Source organism: Canis lupus, chromosome 5 (genome assembly GCF_048164855.1).
Source record: "Canis lupus baileyi chromosome 5, mCanLup2.hap1, whole genome shotgun sequence".
Classification (NCBI taxonomy): Eukaryota; Metazoa; Chordata; class Mammalia; order Carnivora; family Canidae; genus Canis; species Canis lupus.
Window position 1 is genome coordinate 14,153,203 of NC_132842.1, and position 19,658 is coordinate 14,172,860.

Here is a 19,658-nt window from a genome sequence, read left to right on the forward strand (position 1 = left end):
TTTAGAGAGAAATGTAGAGCTATAAATGTCTGTGTTTTTAAAAAAAGATCACAAATCAGTAACTGAACCTTTCACTTTAAGAACCTAGAAAAAGAAGAGCAAACCAAAGCAAACAGAAAAAAAAAAATGGTTTAAGCATAAATTTAAGAACTAGAGAATAAAAAAATAGAGAAAATCAATGAAAGCAAAGGTTGGTTCTTTGAAAGATTAATAAAACTGACAAACCTTTAGACTGACCAAGAAAAAAGAGAGAACATTCAAGTTACTAAGATCAGCAATGAAAGAGGGTACATTACTACTGATCTTACAGAAAAAAAAAGGATTATAAAGGGACACTAGAAATAATCATATGCTAAAATATTATTAGGTGGCTTAGATGAAATGGACAAATTCCTAAAAGACAAAAGCTACCAAAACTAACTCAAGAAATAGAAACTCTGAACTGACAAGTGATTGAATTATAATTAAAAAGTTCCCACAGAGGAAAAAAAAACCTAAACCCAGTGGCTTCACCTGTGAATTCTATCAAATTTATAAAGAAAAATTAATACCAATGCTTTACAAAGTCTTCTAAAAATTAGAAGAGGAGAAAATACTTCCCAATTAATTAGTATACCCTGATACCAAAATGAGATGAAGACTACACAGGAAAACTACAGACCAATATTCCTTATGAATATGATGGAAAAATTGTCAACAAAATACTAGCAAGCCAAATCTAGTAACATATACAGAAGATTATAAACAAAGGCCAAGTGGAATGATTTTATCAGAAATGCAAGATTGGCTCAACATAAGAAAAGCAATGCAATACATTAATAAAAAGAAAAAGAAAAGCCATGTGATCATTGTTTAATAGATACAAAAAAACCTTTGACAAAATCTGTTCCTTTTATGATGAAAACATTCAACAATGTAGAAATAGGTGGGAATTACAAAAACTTCACAGCTTATGTCCAGAAAAACATAAGGGTGTGTTCTCTTGCCATTTCTGTTAAGGACTTTAGGCAAAGGTAAGGGGAAAAAAATACCCATATTGGAAAAGAAGTAAAACTTTCTGTATTTGCAGGTGGCATGATCTTATATTTGGAAAACCTTAAGAAACCAACTGAAAAAACTTAGTTAATAAACAAGTTTAGCAAGGCTAAAAGATACATGATCAGTCTAAAAATCAATTGTATTTATGTACACTAGTGATGAACAATGCAAAAGTGAAATTAAGAAAACAGTTACATTTATAATAGCACTAAAAAGAATAAATACTTAGCGATAAGTTTAACAAAAGAAATGCAAGACTTACACACTAAAGCTTAAAAACGTTGAAAAGTAAAAGCAAATATATTGAAAGGTATCTTATGGTTTTTTAATTGAAGTATAGTTACATACAGTATTATATGGATTCAGTTGTACAACGTAGTGATTCGACAATTATATACATTATGAAATGCTCCCCACCATAAGTATAGTTACCATCTATCACCATAAAACTTATTATAGTATTATCGATCGTATTGCATATGCTGTACTTTTCATCCCCATGACTTACTTATTTTATAACTGGAGGTTTGTATCTCTTAATCCTCTTGAATTGGGAGGCTTAACATTGTTAAGATGGCAATACACTCAAATTGATCAACAGATTCAATGCTCTCTGTAAAAATCCCAGTTGCCATTTTTTATAGAAGTTGACATACTGATCCTAAAATTCATATGGAAATGCCAGGGACTCATAATAGCCAAACCAATCTTAAAAAAAAAAAAAATAGAAGAAGACTCACACTTCTCAATTCCAAAACTTACTATAAAAATGCAATAAACATGATAGGGTGATACCGACAAAAAGGATAAACATATAGATTAGTGGAATAGAATTGAGAGTCTAAAATAAACCCTCACATCTATAGTAAATTGATTTTTCACAAGAGTGTGAAGATATTTTACTGGGGAAAAGAATAGTCTTATCAACCAATGGAACTGGAGGAAGTGGGTATCCACATGAGAGAGAATGCAAGAGGACCCATACCTCACACTAGCTCAAAAATTGACTCAAAATGGATCAAAGATCTAAATGTAAGAACTAAAACTGAAACTATAAAACTGAAAGGAAAACAGAGTTTGCAATCTTTATGACCTTGGAGTAGGTGATCGTTTCTTAGTTTAAGATGAAAAGCATGAACAATACAAGAAAAGTAGGTAAATTTAAAATGAAAAGTTTCATGCTTTAATGGACACCATCAAGAAAGCGAAGAGGCATCTCACAGAATGGGATATTTGCTAAGGGACCTGTACTGAGAATATATAAAGTACTCTTACAACTCAATAGCAAAAAGAAACTCCAATTTTGAAGTGAGTATCTACAAAAAAAGGTATACAAATTGCAGGGAGCAACTAACTAGTTGTTCAACATCATAGTCTTTAGAGAATGGCCACAATGATATACCACCTCATAGCCATTAGGATGGCTATAACTTAAAAAATGGACAGAGATTCAGTATGAATATATGGAAGTTGGAAACTCATATATTACAGATGGGAAGGTAAATGGACAGCTGCTTTGGAAAAGTTCTGGCTATTCCTCAAAAGATTAAGCACAGAGTTACCCTATGACCTAACCTATACCTGTATGGAATATACCCATTGCGTTCCTAAGTATATATCGAAGAGAATTGAATATCTCTACACAAAAACTTGTGCACAAATGTTCATAGCAGCATTATTCATAGTGGCTAAAAAGTGGAAACAATATATTCATACAATGGCATATTATTTGGCAACAAAAAGGAGTGAAAGTACTGGTACATTCTGTAACATTGACGAACCTTGTAAACATTATGCCCAGTGAAAAAAGTCAGACACGAAAAGGCCCACGTAATTCATGATTCCACTTATATGAAATTTTCAGAACAGGTGAATCTGTGGAGACAGAAAATAGACTAATGATTTCCAGGACAAGCAGGTAGGGTGATTGCTAATGGGTATGGTGTTTCTCTTTAGGGTGATGGTATATTCTGGAATTAGGTGGTGTGATAGTTGTGTGTGTGTATAAAATATATATATATATATATATATATATGTTTTATATATTTTTATATTATATATTTTATATTTATATTTTATACACAAAAAATATATAATATATAATACATATATATACTGTGAATATACTATATTCGTGAATATATTATGAAACACAAAATAGTACACTTTAAAAGGGTGAATTTTATCACAAATACAAATAAATAAATATGAACTGAGATCCTCCCAAATACTCTGATATTGTGCCAAATGTTTAGGGTACCAGATGAACTGAAAGGGATATGACCACTGCCTTCTGGAGCTTCTTGTGTATTGAGGATACTAGGCATTACCTAAGTAAAATTACAATTGTGGTACATGCTTTGAGAGAGAAGGTACAGTGTTCACTGAGGTTATTAACAGGAGTATCTGAGCCAAATTAGGTCAGAAAATTCTCCTAAGGAGTTGATACTGCCTTGAGATCTGAAGGATGAGTCCATGTTATCAAGAAGAAAAGCAGCATTACTGGGAAGGGAACCAGCATGTGTAAAGGCTCTGCTGACAGAGCCATGCTGTGTTCAGGAAACTGAAGGATGGCTTGTGTGGCTGGGACACAGAAGGTGATGGTGAAGAGTGTAGGATGAAACTTTGGAGCAGGCAGAGACTAGACTGCAAACCTCATGGACATGCTGTGGTGTCTAATGGTTTTCATTATGGGATGGTTCATTCTAATTTATGCTTTGAAAACATGACTGTGGCCATGTTGGTTGGAGAAGGAGCAGGAGAGGAATACTACTTAATAGAGTAGTTTGTGGTCTCTGCAGGGAATGACACAGCAACTAGCACCAGGGAGTTAGCAGTGGAAATGAGAAGATATGGATGTATCCAAGGGCTTTATAAGAGATAAAACTGACACAACTGGGTGAAAACCTAGATCTGGGAAGTGAGGGAGATGTTGGACTTTTCCCCATGACTAGCTTGGAGGGCCATTGCTAAGCCAGAGAGATTCCTTCAGTATGTATTTTGTTATGAACAACTTCCAAGTACCATGAATGGATTTTTTTCTCTCTCAAGAAATAGCTCTTTCTTACCAAGGCAGTCACATAATATAGAACTGTGCAATTTACTGATAGCAAATATTTGGGGAAAGTTAAAAAAATTTTTGAGAGAATTAGACAAATAATTTTTGTATATTTGCCAGCTGAGTCTCTCTCTGGGAGTCTCTTTGTCCTAGTATACATCCTCAGTGTCTTATTTTAATATAGTTGGCCTTGCTGTTGATCCCCAATGCTGTAGAGATCATCTGTCATTTGGGTTTCTTCAGTTTGATATAAGTAATGGAAATAAATTCTGAAATAATTTTTTGGCAAGTAGGTACCTTCCAATGAGGAATAATTGGAATGAATTCAGTTTTAGCAATTCTTATTTCCTTGGCCAGCCAAAGTCTTAAAATGTCAAGTTCTTCAAAGATATTTTTATTCTGCAGTTATGTGGAGTGGTAGTGTTTTATTACAATTTCTAAAAGCCACTTTGGCAGTTTAAGCCTACACTGAAATAAATTTTAGTCTGTACCCTAAAATTGTTTTTCAAATGACCCTTGAAGAATTAGCTATTGGGCATCCACTCAGATTTGAAATGTCAGCACACAGAACCAACTGACAAGTTAAAGACCTGGCAAAGAAAAGAGATCATATAAATACTTGTGATTTAAGTTATGTTATACTGTAACAGTTACAAGGAAGGCATCTCCCTTTTTATTAGTATTTTACTGCTAATGTACAAGTAATAAGAGAAACATTATAACTCTATAAAGGCCATTGTTTACAGCAAAGCTTGAGACAAATTTAAATTAGGAGAATCAAGAGTCATTTAGAGAAAATTGCAACGACCTGTCTTTTGCAATCCTCTTCTGGGGCATTCTCACCAACATCTGTTCTCATCAGCTGGTATACACACAGGAGGGAGGCAGGGATCATTGCTAATTTTTCCCTGAGAACACTGAAGCTTTAACCCATTTGAATCAAGTTTCCATTTGCTATCAATATAGGCTCAACCTTAGGATTAGCTCTTTACTTAACAGCATTAACTATATTATATTATTTTCTACACACACTTATTGTGCATTTTAATTTCTGAAAATCATCATTTTTCATATGTGCTCATTCCACTATGCATTTTAATTTCTGAAAAATGTCATTTGCAATGGGAACTTTAAGAAAAGAATGGGGACATTTTTGAGGTTGGAGCATTTGTAATTAAGAGCAGAACCCAATGCCTGTCTTGAAACTTTAGCTTCACTATTTACCAGCTGTATGAGCTTTGATAAATTACTTAACTTCTCTGTGCCTAGTCCCTCATTTATAAAATGGTGATCATAAAATATCTATCCCAAGACTGTGATGAGAAATAAATTAGAACACATTTAAAATGTTTAGAACACTATTTAGGGGCACCTATGTGGATCAGTCATTTAAGCATCTGACTCTTGATTTTTTTCTGAGGTCATGATCTCAGCAGAGTCCTGGGTTGAGCCCCCACTCAACCCCCCGCCCCCTAGTAAGACTCTGTGGTCAGTGGGGAGTCCGCTTGGATTTTCTCTCTGCCCTTCTCATTGTTCATGTTCTCTCTGTCTCTCTCTCTCTCTCTCTCAAATAAATAAGTAAATATTTTAAAAATGTTTAGAACACTATTTGGAACATAGTAAGCTCAAAGTAAATGTTGGCTGTCATCACCATGGTTATACCAATAAAATAGCTCTCTAACTACCACCTGAAAATTAAGATGTTATTATTCAATTATGGTGGTTGTTTTTGTTGATTTTGTTTGTTGTTAGGGCCTTTTTTTTTTTTTTTTTTTTTTTTTTTTTTGGAGGAGGAGGAGGAGGAGGAGTCAGGACCATGTCACATGGCTAGCAAGTGGAAGTTTCTTAAAGAGTTGGTTTAGGTCCGGAGTCAGTAGTCTATGGCTTATAGGCCAAATTGGGCCAGTTTTTGTATGGGTTGCAAACTTAGGATAATTTTTACATTTCTAAATTATTGAAAAAAATCAAAGGAATATAATGCTTTGTGACACATGAAAATTATATAAAGTTCAAGTTTCAGTATCCATAAATTAAAAAAAGTTTTATTGGTACATAGCCACATTTATTCATTTATATTGTCTATGGCTGCTTTCAAAAGCAGGAAGGATTAGTTGTAACAGAGCCCATAGGGCCCACAAGACTGAAAATATTAACTATATAGCCTTTAGAGAAAAAATTTTCTAATGGCTGGCTTGTGGGGTTGTTAATTGATTTGATGAATGAACTCCTACCTTTTATACTGTCCTACTTTGACAAAAAATGTAAGCTTGCATAAGAAAGCATATGACTTTAATTAGTTATCCTTGTGGCCAGAGAAGTTATGTTTTGTTTTGTTTTGTTTTGTTTTGATTCAGAAAAAGTGTAACCTTCCACTTCAGTTAAAATTCTGCTGAAAGTGGAAAGTTCGTGAGTAGACCTAATTCAACTATAGTAGATTACATAAATTTGGACATGCCAAAAAACATACATATTCAGTAAAGAGTATTAAGATTTGGATTTCTCTCAAGAATTGTCACAGTGGAAGTCTGGCTGTGTGTGTGTGTGTGTGTGTGTGTGTGTGTGTGTGTCTATGTTTAAGGACATTCTCCATCTCATAATTCTTTCTGAAAGATTCTTGAAATAAAATGAATTCCAAGAGAATCTGCTAATAAGGCAAAGTTTTCAGTGATAACATACGTTAAGACTATAGTATTATATAATCCCATTTCAGAAGTTACTTGTGGTTATTTTTTCAAGGCTTTGGCTTTGTGACTCAGAGCCTAATATTTCTAAGATAGCCAAATTCTGGAGGCTTCTGGCAATTGTGCTTAGGGAACATATGCTTTGATTTTCTCAGACTGGTGGTTTAGGCAAAGATCTTTTTCTTCTTTCCTTATACTATTTTTAACTATGATATGGATCTTTTTTTTATTGGTTACATAATCTTTGTTTAGGATCTGTGTTGCCCTTGAATATCTGTAAATCTTACAACTCCTGTTATTTAGGTTTACATCTTTCGAAGTCTGTTCATCAAATACTTGTGGAAGACTTCTCCCCCTCCAATGTCCTGGGTCTAATGGGAACAAGACAAACCTGGACCCTGCCCTGAAGAGTTTTGAGATTTTCCTGAAAGATAGACATTAGTTCAATATAAGTATGATCAGTGTTGGAAATTTAAATCATCCATTGGGAAATAGACCAATTGAACTTAAACTGTGGAAGAAGAGAATATTCTTTATAGGAATTTTTTTCAGTTTTATGTTGATTTTGAAAATCCATCCTTAACTAAATGTCTACTACTAAGCTGAAATCATTTTGAGCTGAACAAAAGTATTAAAACAAGAATTTTAAGAAATTACATCTGATGTTGCTCTTATTGATGTAGGCACAATCTACTAACTTCTGTTCATTGTAAATATTAGATGGTTGATTGGTGAGCCTTGTGCATTTGATCTTGACAAAAAATTATTTATTGATAATAATGGTGACTGTGAATTTAGAATGAGGAAAATACATAAAGACTATCATTTTTTAAAAGATTTTATTTGTTTATTCATGAGAGACACACAGAGAGAGAGAGAGACAGAGAGAGAGAGAGGCAGAGACACAGACAGAGGGAGAAGCAGGCTCCATGCAAGGAGCCTGACATGGGACTCGATCCCTAGTCTCCAAGATCACGCCCTGGGCTGCAGGCAGTGCTAAACTGCTGAGCCACCCAGGCTGCCAGAAAGACTATCATTTAGTTTGTTAATTTACTACTTGAAAATCAAAATATCAGGGTACCTGGTGGCTCCATCAAATGGGTGTCCACTCTCTTGGGTCATGATCTCAGAGTCCTGTATCACAGGATTGAGCCCCATTGACTCCACTCAGCATGGAGTCTACTTGAAATTCTCTCTCCCTCTCTGTCTGCCCCTCCTGTGTGCCCACATGCACACATATTCTCTCTCTCTCTCTAAAATAAATAAATCTTTAAAAAAAAAAAAAGAAAATCAAAATGTCCATTTGTCTTTCTTAAACAGATACGTGTTTTTAAAGTGGAACCTAGGGTGTCTTCCTCTCTTTTAGGATAGTTGCTTATTGTTTTTAGTATTAAAAAAGATGGTAATGTGGTTTTCTGTGCACTGTATATGTGCATGCATAAACACAGGCACACACGCACACAATGTACAAAGAAGAAAGGAAAGTTCTACAAACCCAAAGTCCCAGAGGCAATGACTGTTGACAATTTGATGTTTCTGTAGCAACACACCTTTTCTTTTTAAGACAAGTGGGATCAGAGTATACCCACTGTTCGACAATTTGCTTCACTTAAGATTATTTCATGGACATTTTTCCCTGCTAGTGTTTATTAAGAACCACCTGTCTCTCTAGATCTGTTCATGCTTTTCATTGTTCTTATTGTTGATAATGTTGTCTTAAGTAGTATAACCATAAGGTGAAATATGCATAAGATTTACCAACGAGCACACAATGGCAAATCATTCTCTCTCCCAAGTGTTCATCTCTCAGTTCTCTTCTTTCCAGAGGTAGCTTCCCATAGCAGTTCCTTTGAAATCATCCTTTTATTTCTATATGCCTTTACTTGGTTAGACTAAAATTATCTCCCTACCCAGTCACTTATAGAGAACTGAATGCTGAGTGTGAATGTACTGCAGTCACCAATTGTTTTTGTAATATCAGTTTTTTGAGAACATATACCAAAATGAGAAAAGATTTCTCATTAGTAGGGCTTCATTTTTTGGATTTCATGCAGTGTGATTATTAGAGAATATAATCTGTAGGTGTACAATGCTTACCAGTATTTTAGATCCTTCAACTATAACTGAATATCCCCAGAAGGCACTGCATGGAGGTGGGAGAATTATGGATGGGAGACTATTGCCTCCCACCCACCCTCACCCCTGTCTGTCTGTCTTACTGTCTGCGTTGTGAATACAGACCCAAGTCTTGGGAAGCCCAAGCATAAATAGCCTTACTGCTTTAATCTCAAAGCTAATTGAGGGGTTTACAGCTGAACTGTAAGATACCTGTGGCTGTTTTAATCTAAAACCACTCAGGTTACCTCGATTCTCTCAACTCAACTTTGATAGTGCCAAAGCCTAGGGAGTGGATTGAAGGAAAAGGGATAGACTCACCCCTGCCAGAGCCAACCTGGAGCTGAGAAAATGTTATTTATTGAGGCACTATCCCTATAACATTTTGTCAGCTGTTAATATTAAAGTAGTCTCATGAACAAATGTTACCTAGAAACCCCTTGCGTCTCTGATACACTCACCAGAGAATATGGTGTGATACACATTTGGGGACATAGAAATGAGCCAGATCTTGGGGTACCTAGGTGGCTCAGTCAGTTGAGCATCTGCCTTTGGCTCAGGTCATGATCCCAGGATCCTAGGATAGAGCCCCACATTGGACTCCCTGCTCAGTAGGGAGTCTACTTCTCCCTCTCCCTCTGTACCTCCCCTCTCCTGGTGCCCTTCCCCCATCTCTGGTCATGCTCTCTCTCTCTCTCTCAAATAAAAAAATAAAATAAAAATCTTTAGAAATGAGCCAGATCTAATCTTCGGAGTGGCTATGTTCACAGCCTATGGCCTGAGGAGCTCTAGACTAGGAATTTCTCTTTATAGGCAGTATTTATTTTTGTATAAATTATGTTCCTCAAGAAAATACACGAAAGTGTGTAATGCTATATAAGAAGATATTCTATAACTGGCAAACTACTAAAACATTATATAATTCCTTAATGCATCATTTCTTTTGACACAGATATGTATAATAAATAATGTATATTCTGTAAATATTCTTTAATTTTATTACTTTTTTTTCCTCACAACTACACACATATATATGGACTAAAGTCCAGCATGCTTCCAATAAAGGTTAAAGATTTTCTCACATAAAACACCCTGAATAATTGCCACTTTTGCCTAAACTCATATGGTTTATAAGATTTATTTTTTTCTTTTTTTAGAGACAGAGAGCACAAGTGGGGGATGAGGGTGGGCATGATGAGGGGGCAGAGGGAGAGTGAATTTCAAGCAGGCTACCCCCTGACTTGGGGTTCGATCTCAGAACCCTGAGATTATAACCTGAGCCAAAATCAAGAGTGAGATGCTTAACTGAGTGAGCCACTCAGGCACCCCCAAGACTTATTCTTCTTAATACTAATAAAATCATATTTACTTTTTAAAAACTATAATAAAAAACACATATAATTCATCATCCTAACCACTTTTCTGTCTTCATAGTTCCATAGTGTTAAGTATATTCACATTGTTGTATAACCAACATATAAAACTTTTGTCATCTTATAAAACTGAAACTCTATACCCATTAGACAACAAATCCCTCTCTGCACTTTCCCCCAGCCCTTGGCAACCACCATTCTACTTTCTGTTTATATGAATTTCACCACTTGAGATACATCCTGTAGGTAGAATCACACATTTGTCATCTCGAGACTGGCTTAATTCACTTAGAATAATGTCCTCCAGATTCATCCTGTTATAGCAAGTGTCAAAACTTCCTTCTTTTTTAAGGCTGAATACTATTCCATTATATATATATACACAATGTTTACTTATCTATTCATTCATCAATGGATGCTTGTGTTACTTCCTGGCTATTGTGAATCATGCTGCTAATGCACATGGATGTGCATAGATCTCTTCAAGATCTTGCTTTCATATCTTTTGGATATATAGCCAGAAGTGAAATTGTTGGATCATGATAATTCTGTTTTTCAGTTTTTGAGAAACCACAATACTGTTTTCTAAAGCAGTTGCACCATTTTTCATTCCCACCAGCAGTGTTCAAAGGCTCTAATTTTTCCACATCCTCATCAAAACTTGTTCTGTTCCTTTTTTGTTTTGTTTGATAGTAGTCATCCTAATGGGTGTGAGGTGACATCTTACTGGGTTTTATTTGCATTTCTTTAACAATAAGTGATACTCCACACCTTTTCATATACTTGATGACCGTTTATATATTCTCTTTGGAAAAATGTCTCTTCAAGTCCTTTGCCCAATTTTTAACCAGATTATTTGTTGAGTTTTAGGAATTCTTTATATATTTTAGATATTACCCCATTATCAGATATATGATTTATGAATATTTTCTACTGTGTTGTAGGCTGCCTTTTCATTCTGTTGATTCTTTACTTTGATGCACAGAAGTTCTTAATTTTGATGTGGTACAAATTGTCTATTTTTGCTTTTATTGCCTGTGCATTTGGTGTCATATTAATCACATTTAATCTTTTGAGCTCCACTAATTTTTCTAAAATAATAACTACAAAATATAATGAAACATTCAAATCATTATAAAACAGAGATGGCTACCTTCATGTTGCTGCCAGACAGTGCCATCATGCATGAGCTTGAAAGATTGTATCATCAGTTCTTGTGAAAATACACGTTTGGAGTACAAAGGGCAGTTTGCAATGTGGATCTATTAGCTATAAAACAATAGGTTGTGGGGAAAAAAAACAAAAACAAAAACAATAGGTTGTGGGAACATGGTAAATACATAAAAACAAAAGATCAGGGAACCACTCCTAATTATATCTTTTGAATTGGAATCCCTGCATGTCCACAGTAAGCCATTGTAGAAACCCTTGCAAGAGAAAACAATTCTCTGCTTCATTCTGACTTTTTTCAAATCTTTCCGATGTAGTACTTCCTCATAGTTCTGTAACACTTCTAAACAAAGACAATTAGAAAATCTTATTTTAAAACTAACTTTTAGGACGCCTGGGTGGCTCAGTGGTTGAGCTGCCTTCGGCTCAGGGCATGATCCTGGAATCCTGGGATTGATCCTGCATCGGGCTCCTTGTGGGGAGCCTGCTTCTCCCTCTACCTGTGTCTCTGCCTCTCTCTGTGTATCTCTCATGAACACATAAATAAAATCTTTAAAAATAAAAACAAAACGAACTTTCAAATTTAGAGAAACAAAATGCTATTAAACTAATTTTAGCGGCACCTGGGTGACTTAGTCTGTTAAAGCATCTGATTTCGGCTCAGGTCATGATGTCCGGGTCCTGGGATCGAGCCCTGAGGCAGGTTTGCCCTCTCCCTCGGGTCACTCTCTCTGTGTCTGTCTCTGACTCAAGTAAATAAATACTCTAAAAAAATAAAGTATTTAATTTTAGTCATCTTAAGTTTTAATAAACTATTGCAGTTGATCAGCAGCAAAATCATTTACCAAGTCATTAGTCACTGAGATTATTGAGACTATCACTGATGCACAGAACATCCTGGTCCTGTAAATGTCTTTACTAATTGCAAGAAAGCATATGAAAAACTACTTCTTAAATAGTTTTCTGTATCTTCTGAGATATTTAAAGAAACTGAAATTTAAGTGATTTTTTCCCCATTAATATGCCATTTCTCCTTTTAAAATAATGTTGCCATTGTTCCTTTTTCCTCCCACTCCTTTTTTCTTTATCTTGTGATTGCTACTTATTCATCTTTCTGCTGGTCTCACACAGATGTGGATAGTCCTTCTTCCCTACCTTTCCTTCCCATCCACCCAGATTTATCATTCTTTGTCCTTGGCCCTCATCTCTCTGCCAGCATTTGTAAGGATTAAAAGAATCCAACAGAGTCTGCATGGGTCATCATTCCAGTGTCAGGGCGCTAGAGGACACAGACAGCAAACACTTCCCACTTGCCAGGCGAGGCGGCTTCCTCTCCCATCTGGAGCCCAGGCCAGTGAGTGGTAATGAGGGGAAGACTGAGCCACCAGAAAAACTCTTGAAGTTTAGATGGAGCCTCTGGATCATGTTGTCCTCCAAATACCTAAAGCAGTTTGAGTTTCAGAAATTTAGCAGAAAAAGATGTTACTGAGATTTTCCTCCACATTTTATTTTCTATTTGGTGTAAATAATAGTAATAGGAGCCAGTCCCTAGTTCACAAAATAGGAGAAGTAGCGGACCATAGAAAACAAGTGGAGATAAACTGTCCGTGACTATTAGTTCAGTATTCTGCCCCTGTGAAGTTTTTCCTTTTTAAATAAAGCTTGTAAGAGCATTTTATACATAAAGATTCCATGTATGCTTATTAAACGTTTTAGTTAAGCTTTAGGTGAATGAAAATTCAGATTTTTCAGTGGTTACTTTGTTCAACTAGTCCTCTGGTGAATCATTTTATGATATGAGAGGATGCAGTAATCTTACTTGGGAAGTTTTATTCATTAACAAAAGGTACCACGATAAATTTAGCTTGGGTCACAGTGTTTAATTTAATAGTATTATAATAATAACTACCATAATTAGTTTCAGATTTGCCTTCCTTCCCAGAGGACAATATTTTTTTTTTTTTTTTTTTTTTTTAGCTTTCTGATGCCTATTTAAAGCATGAGAATGACAGGAAAATTAATGTCATGACCTTTATAGCCTGTTTATGGTTTTCTGTGTTGTACCCTAAAGGATTTAGGGAGTAGTATACATCAAAAATAAACCACTTAGTAGGGACAAGTAAAAATTGGGTTAATTGGGTTCACCTGATCCTCAGCTGCTAGCACCTCAGTCAAGACATCATTTCATATTAGACAAAGGAGCACCATTTTTACACTATAATATTATCCTTTAAACTACATCTGTATATTCTGTGATGTCTTGCAAAGAAAAACATTTTTTAAAAGGCTAGTTTTTCAAATATGTAGGATTTTTTCTCCTGTTATTTTATCTGGTTTGTCTTTTTCAATTAGGAAATTGTCTCTTCATTTCATAGCAAGAATGTACTGACACCAACTAATGGGCGATGGTCCCCATGACATTAATACCTACTTCCTTTCGGTGATGCTAGGCAGCAGCACTTTCTTGTACAACTGACTCTTTTTTCCTTTTCCAGTCTGTCAGGGATTTTCCATAAACAATCACCTTTCTAAATCCTTGAGATGTGAAACTTGGTTTTCATTTTATTGTCAGTGTTTCTATATTTCAACAAAGAGCAATATTTTTATATGCAACTAAAGTTGGGAAAAATATCTAGGCGTGCTAGAATCTTTGAAGCTTTTGGATAGTTGACTGAAAAATCCCTGTGGCAATTTTTGCAAGTACTGGCTTAGAGTCATTTTTATACATTATTGGGTAAATCAGTATAACTTCTTTGAGTGATAATTTGGTAATATCTATAAAAATCTCAATCAACCTAATAAATCACTTACTGTGCTTTCATCCCACTTGCAAAGGTGTAAGTGTAAGAATATACACTGCAACTTTGTGAGAGCAGAAGACTGAGAACAATCTCATGTCAGTCAGTAGGTAGATGGTTAAGAAGTTGAGGAGTCTATGCAATAAAATACTAGACAGCCTTTAAAAAAAGAATGAAGAGGGGACACCTGGGTAGCTCAGTCAGTTGAGTGTCTGACTCCTGATTTCAGCTCAGGTCATGGTCTCCGGGTCGTGGGATTGAACCCTGTGTCCAGCTCCACACTCAGCAGAGAGGCTGCTTGTCCCTCTCCCTCTGCTCCTCCCCTTGCACTCTCTCGCTCTCTCTCTCTCTCTCTCTCTCAAATAAATGAATGAAGACATGAAGACGAACCATAAGTGCCAATAAGGAGAGCTCTTGAAAATATATTAAATGAAAAAAGAGTAGCATGTATAATCTATTCTGATTTGGGGAGGGAAGGAGGATAAAACACATTTCTATGCATGTTAGCTTAAATACATTCAATTTCTGAAGGGAGATCCACATAGGTACTGAGAGTTGTCTCTGTAGAGGGAATCAGGGTTATAGAATGAGAGAGAGGCTTGTTCGTTTTTGCTTAGCTTTTTCCATGTTGGAGATAATCATTTTATGATAATCTGAGTATCAGACAAATGCCATTGAGGGCATAGAATAACAAAAATTTAGCTGATGCTTAGAAGGTAAATCGGTGACTAGAGTGTTCCAGGGAAACAATGAAAGTTTGAATTATTTTAAAAGAGGAAGAAAAATCACCAGAATCATTTGTTAAGCAGCAGCTCACACACCCACAAGAACATAAAAAATATGGATGAAGTTAGCAGGAAATAGAGCAGTGATGTGGTTTTTTTTCTTTAATTGAAACAGTCGTTGTAAAGCTAATTGATGGGATTTTAATTTAATGCAGACACTTTAGAGGAGAAAGAAAAAGCTAAAGATGGGAGTAGGGCTGAGAGAGAAATGGACCTTATTGGCAATGTCATGATGAGGTGAGAAAGGAAGAGATATGGGAGGTAGAACTAGAGTCTGTTGAAAGCACACCAATTGGTTTATGGTAATGAAACCAAAACTCCATGGCACTTGGCAGCAGGTGAGATTTAGGAGAGGAAAAGAATGTGAGGAATCCAAAATGATATTGAAATTATACCAATTTTCTGTAAACCTGCTTCCTTTAAAGTTGATTGCATCACTAAATGTAGACAGGAGAAGAGCAGGAATGGTGGAGATGTGATTATTTCAAAGCAATAAATTAAATCTAAACTGATTGAAACATCGCCAGCCAGAATGGTCCAAGGAAGTGAAATAATAATGAACAGTTTCACATATGTATCTCTATCATGAATGTGTAAATGACAGCATCTTTATTTTAGGCATTTATTTTACTGTTGAGTGTCATTTATTACCAAATGGTGCAATTCTTCTTTGCACTGCTTTTATCTTCATCCTAGTAGTAACCTCACTGGCTTGAACAACTCCATTCTTTTAGCATTGAGAATCCAGGCGGGAAATTCCAAGGATGCTCTGGTTGATGTAGAAACACCCAAATATTTTTCTTACATCTGTATGCTTAACATTTGAATAAATAAGAAATGGAAAGATCCCTGTTTGTGAAAACTTACCAAAACTTGAGTCTTTTTAAATGTGACTAAAAAGGTCTTTTCACAGAAAAGCTGCAGTATTCAAGTATTGCACTTACAGGTAATGCTGGGAGGCATTGTTTCCTAGGACTTTTTATCAGTAGGTGATGACACTTAAAGCAACATTGATCTATCTGAAAAGCCCCAAGCCTGGCACTAGAGAAATTGAAAGTAGGACCTTTTTTTTTCTTTTTACAGTTACATAAGATAGTTTTTAAGTCATTTTAGGAGTGTTTCAGTCCTTTTAAAAACACAGCCAGGCGATCTGTCGTGATCAAAGGAAATTTACTACTGAAAAAATTACCTTAGTCAATTAGCTGTCACTTTAGGTTATGGAAAAGTGTAATTATGGCAAAATTAAAAAGACATTGCTTCAGATTTTTAAAATCACTATTAATTACAAAAAATTACTTGTAGTTTTAGGAACTTACTATGGCAAACTAAAAGATTTAAATGATATGAAAAGCACTAGGTGGAACTGTGCATGTATTATTAAACAATTTTTAGCACTATTGTTTTTGTAAGAGTAGTGACATTTAGTCATTCAATAAACATTTACTAACCCTTACTATAGACCTAGACCTCTAGGTTCTAGAAATACAGAGATAAAAATGACATTGGCCCTGCTACCAAGGAACTCACAACGTTAAGTGGGAAACAGAGAAATTTAAACAAATGCTGCATGCTAAGAGAGAGAGCCAAAGTGTGTTGGAAGATAATGGACAGATCAATAAAAATGCCTCAGATGGGCCAGATGGACATTGCCAATGAAAGTAAATAGGAATTATGTAGCCAAACAAGGGAAAGAAGGCCTTTCCATGAAGAACTGTGGAAGCATATGAGTGGACCTGTTTGGTTACCTTGGAGATATAGCTCTTAATAATGTAGCATGGATGACCCCACAGGCCACTGTGTGGAAGGCCCCATGTGCTGTGCAAAAGAGGTCCAACTTTGTCTTGTGGACAACAGGGAACCACTGAAGGGAACCTAGGGAAAGCATGATTAGATTTGCATTAAAAAGACCATTCATGGGAGCGCCTGGCTGACTCAGTTGGTGGAGCATGGGATCCTTGATCTCAGGATTGTAAACCATTCATTGGCCACTGGGTAAAAATGATAATTGGAACTCAGTTGAACATTGGAAAATAAATTTTTCCAGAAAGAGAAAAATAAAAGAAAACCTAGGAAGAGGGGGAAGGAAAAGTATAAATGACCAGGGAGAATGGACATCTGAATAATAAGAGTTCAAGGGGGAAAAAGCAGAGAAAAGTAAATTAGGAAATTTCAAGAAAATAACTGAATAAGCCAGGATCTGAATGTAAGAGATTCCAGGTTAAAAAGGCCCACCAAGCACTTGGCGAATGGATGAAAATATGCTGAGATGCTAAGTTGTGAAATTTCTAAACATTGTTTCCATAGAGAAAAATAAAAACAGACTGCATACAAAGGACCACAGATACTTTTGGATTTGTTAACACCAACATTGGAAACCAAAAGACCATGGAATGCCTTTAAATTTCAACTTGGAATTCTATACTCACAAAAATTATTAAGCAAAAATTTTTTGATGGGAAGAGAGAAATAGAGATAACTTTTCATCCTCCACAGTGGATCATCAGTAGATACTGCCTGAAACTGAACAATAAAGAAGTAGGATCATGAGCATGTTATCCACAGATACAGAGATACAAATCCAGAAGAATCAGCTCTTAGAATTGAAAGTGCTTGTCTCTGGGGATCTAATGTACAGCATGGCAACTCTAGTTAGTATTACTGTGTTGTTTCCTTGAAATTTGCTAAAAGAGAGACCTTAGTGTTCTCAGCACACAAAACACACACACACACAAGGTAACTGTGAGATGAGGGGATATGTTAATTACCCTGATCGTGGTAACCATTTCACAAATATACATACATCAAATCATTGTATTGTACACTCGAAGATGTATGGTTTTTATCTGTCAGTTATCCCTCAACAAGTCTAAATAAAATTTAAAAAAAATTTTATTAAAAGGGAAAAATAGTTCTAGCTGTATCACAAAGAATAGATTGGAAAGATGGAAGCCAAGAGGCAGGAGAACAATTGAGGAGGCTGTTGTAGTAGCAGCAAGACCTGACCTAAGGCAGGAATGAGTTTGGAGTAGAGGAGATAATTTTGAAAAGCACTTCAGAGGAAGCAGGAGCTACATGTAGTCTGCCCGTAACCAGGTGGAGAGCCATAGTAAGCAGAGAACATTTCGCCCTGGAACCTGGGAACTAGAAATATAAATGTCGAGTTGTAATTAGAGCCACAGGAGTTGGAAGAAATTGTACAGAGAACCTGAGGAGGGAAAAGAAATGGAAGTCTCAGGCTAGAACATAATTTCCTGAATAGATTTTGATTGAGACAAAAAAGTGGCCTCCCAGACATCTGCCTAGTTCAGTGGCATGTAGAGCACCTGTTAAGGAACCTGAGTATCTATATGTACGTGTGCTTTATGAGGGTAAATGATTAGATCTTATGGTTGGAAATACCATTGTTTTTGTTTTTAAGTATGTTCTACTATATTCCCTTTTTCTACTCCTGGAAATGCCAAAGGTAGTTATAACCATTTCTTTATGTGTGGAAGAACTCTGGAGAACTTTATTAACAAATAAAACACACTAGTTTTTTTAATAGCTTTTTTTACAATATTTTTACATTTTACATTTTTTATAATATTTTTACATTTTATACTTTACCATATATACTTTCAACACATTAACATCTAGCCTAATGCTTTCTTCAGCCAAATGGTTTACATATTCTCTCTCCCTTCCTAATTTGGGGAAACTGAAACAGAAAAGAAGATAAAATGACTTCTCCAAGACCACACAGTAAGAAGTTTTAGTGGAAAACATACATGTTCTCACTCAATTTGCTGATCCTTTTACAACTTTTAGCTCATTGCATTGCATTTAATTCATTGAGATTGGGCTAGAACATGGCCCTGAAAATTAAAGGCCAGTCTCATCTTCTAAGATTTTCTGGTTTGGAGAACAGTAGAGAGCATCTGGTGAAACCACATTAATAACAAATCTAAAAAGTGAGGGGAAATAAGGACTATGTAATTCCAAAGTTTCCCCAACTCTAACTAGAAAAGAAGTTGCCTTTAAGGGTCTGAAAAATTAGTCCTGACTCTATAAAGCACTTTACTCTGTCAGTGGCTGACATTCAGAAATACTTGAATTTAAAGAGAGACTTTCTTACTGAACTCATTAGCAGTATGCAGCCATTTAGGGAAGGAAGGAGATTGTCAAATATTAATACATTATATTAATGAAACATGAAGAATTTTCTAAGTGGTTCAAAATGTATAGATTCTCTTTCAGCTTTTCTAATCCTTTAGTACCAACTTGAGAATTTTATTATTTGTTTCTTAAATATGACAGAGATAGGAATAAGCATTTATTACAATTGAGTGAATGATGAATACTCCTATTAGTCCAAATTTATGTACTATAAGCTTATATTATTTTAACAAAATTGAACCTTAAGGTATTTGGGTCCTGTCATTTATATAGAGATCCCAAAAAACATGAATTCAATCATTGCTTAGAAGAGGTGGTTTTTTAAAACAATGAAATATAGTACAACCACTTTGGAAAATAAGCAATTAATTGCTTATAAAGGTAAACGTACATTTAATAGACCACCCTCGGCTAAATTCCACTCGTAGGCTTTCACCCAAGAGATGTAAACACATTTAGGTCTGCAAAGACTTGAACGCAAATAT

At 35.4% G+C, this 19,658-nt stretch overlaps 1 protein-coding gene and 1 long non-coding RNA gene across 19 annotated transcripts in view; one reads left to right on the forward strand and one right to left on the reverse strand.

Moving 5' to 3' along the window:
* Positions 1-19,658, forward strand: part of ZNF438 (zinc finger protein 438) — a 401,908-nt gene that overhangs the window by 343,844 nt on the left and 38,406 nt on the right. The gene's annotated exons all lie outside the window — the stretch shown is intronic.
* The window catches only part of LOC140633240 (uncharacterized), a 77,225-nt gene that overhangs the window by 52,640 nt on the left and 4,927 nt on the right, over positions 1-19,658 (reverse strand). For all 4 annotated transcript variants that reach the window (XR_012030873.1, XR_012030875.1, XR_012030874.1 and 1 more), the window contains 4 exons: positions 12,591-12,876; positions 12,059-12,200; positions 11,419-11,534; positions 2,820-2,913 (listed from right to left, as the gene is read on the reverse strand). This is a non-coding gene — a long non-coding RNA (uncharacterized lncRNA). The remainder of the gene's footprint in view (positions 1-2,819; positions 2,914-11,418; positions 11,535-12,058; positions 12,201-12,590; positions 12,877-19,658) is intronic.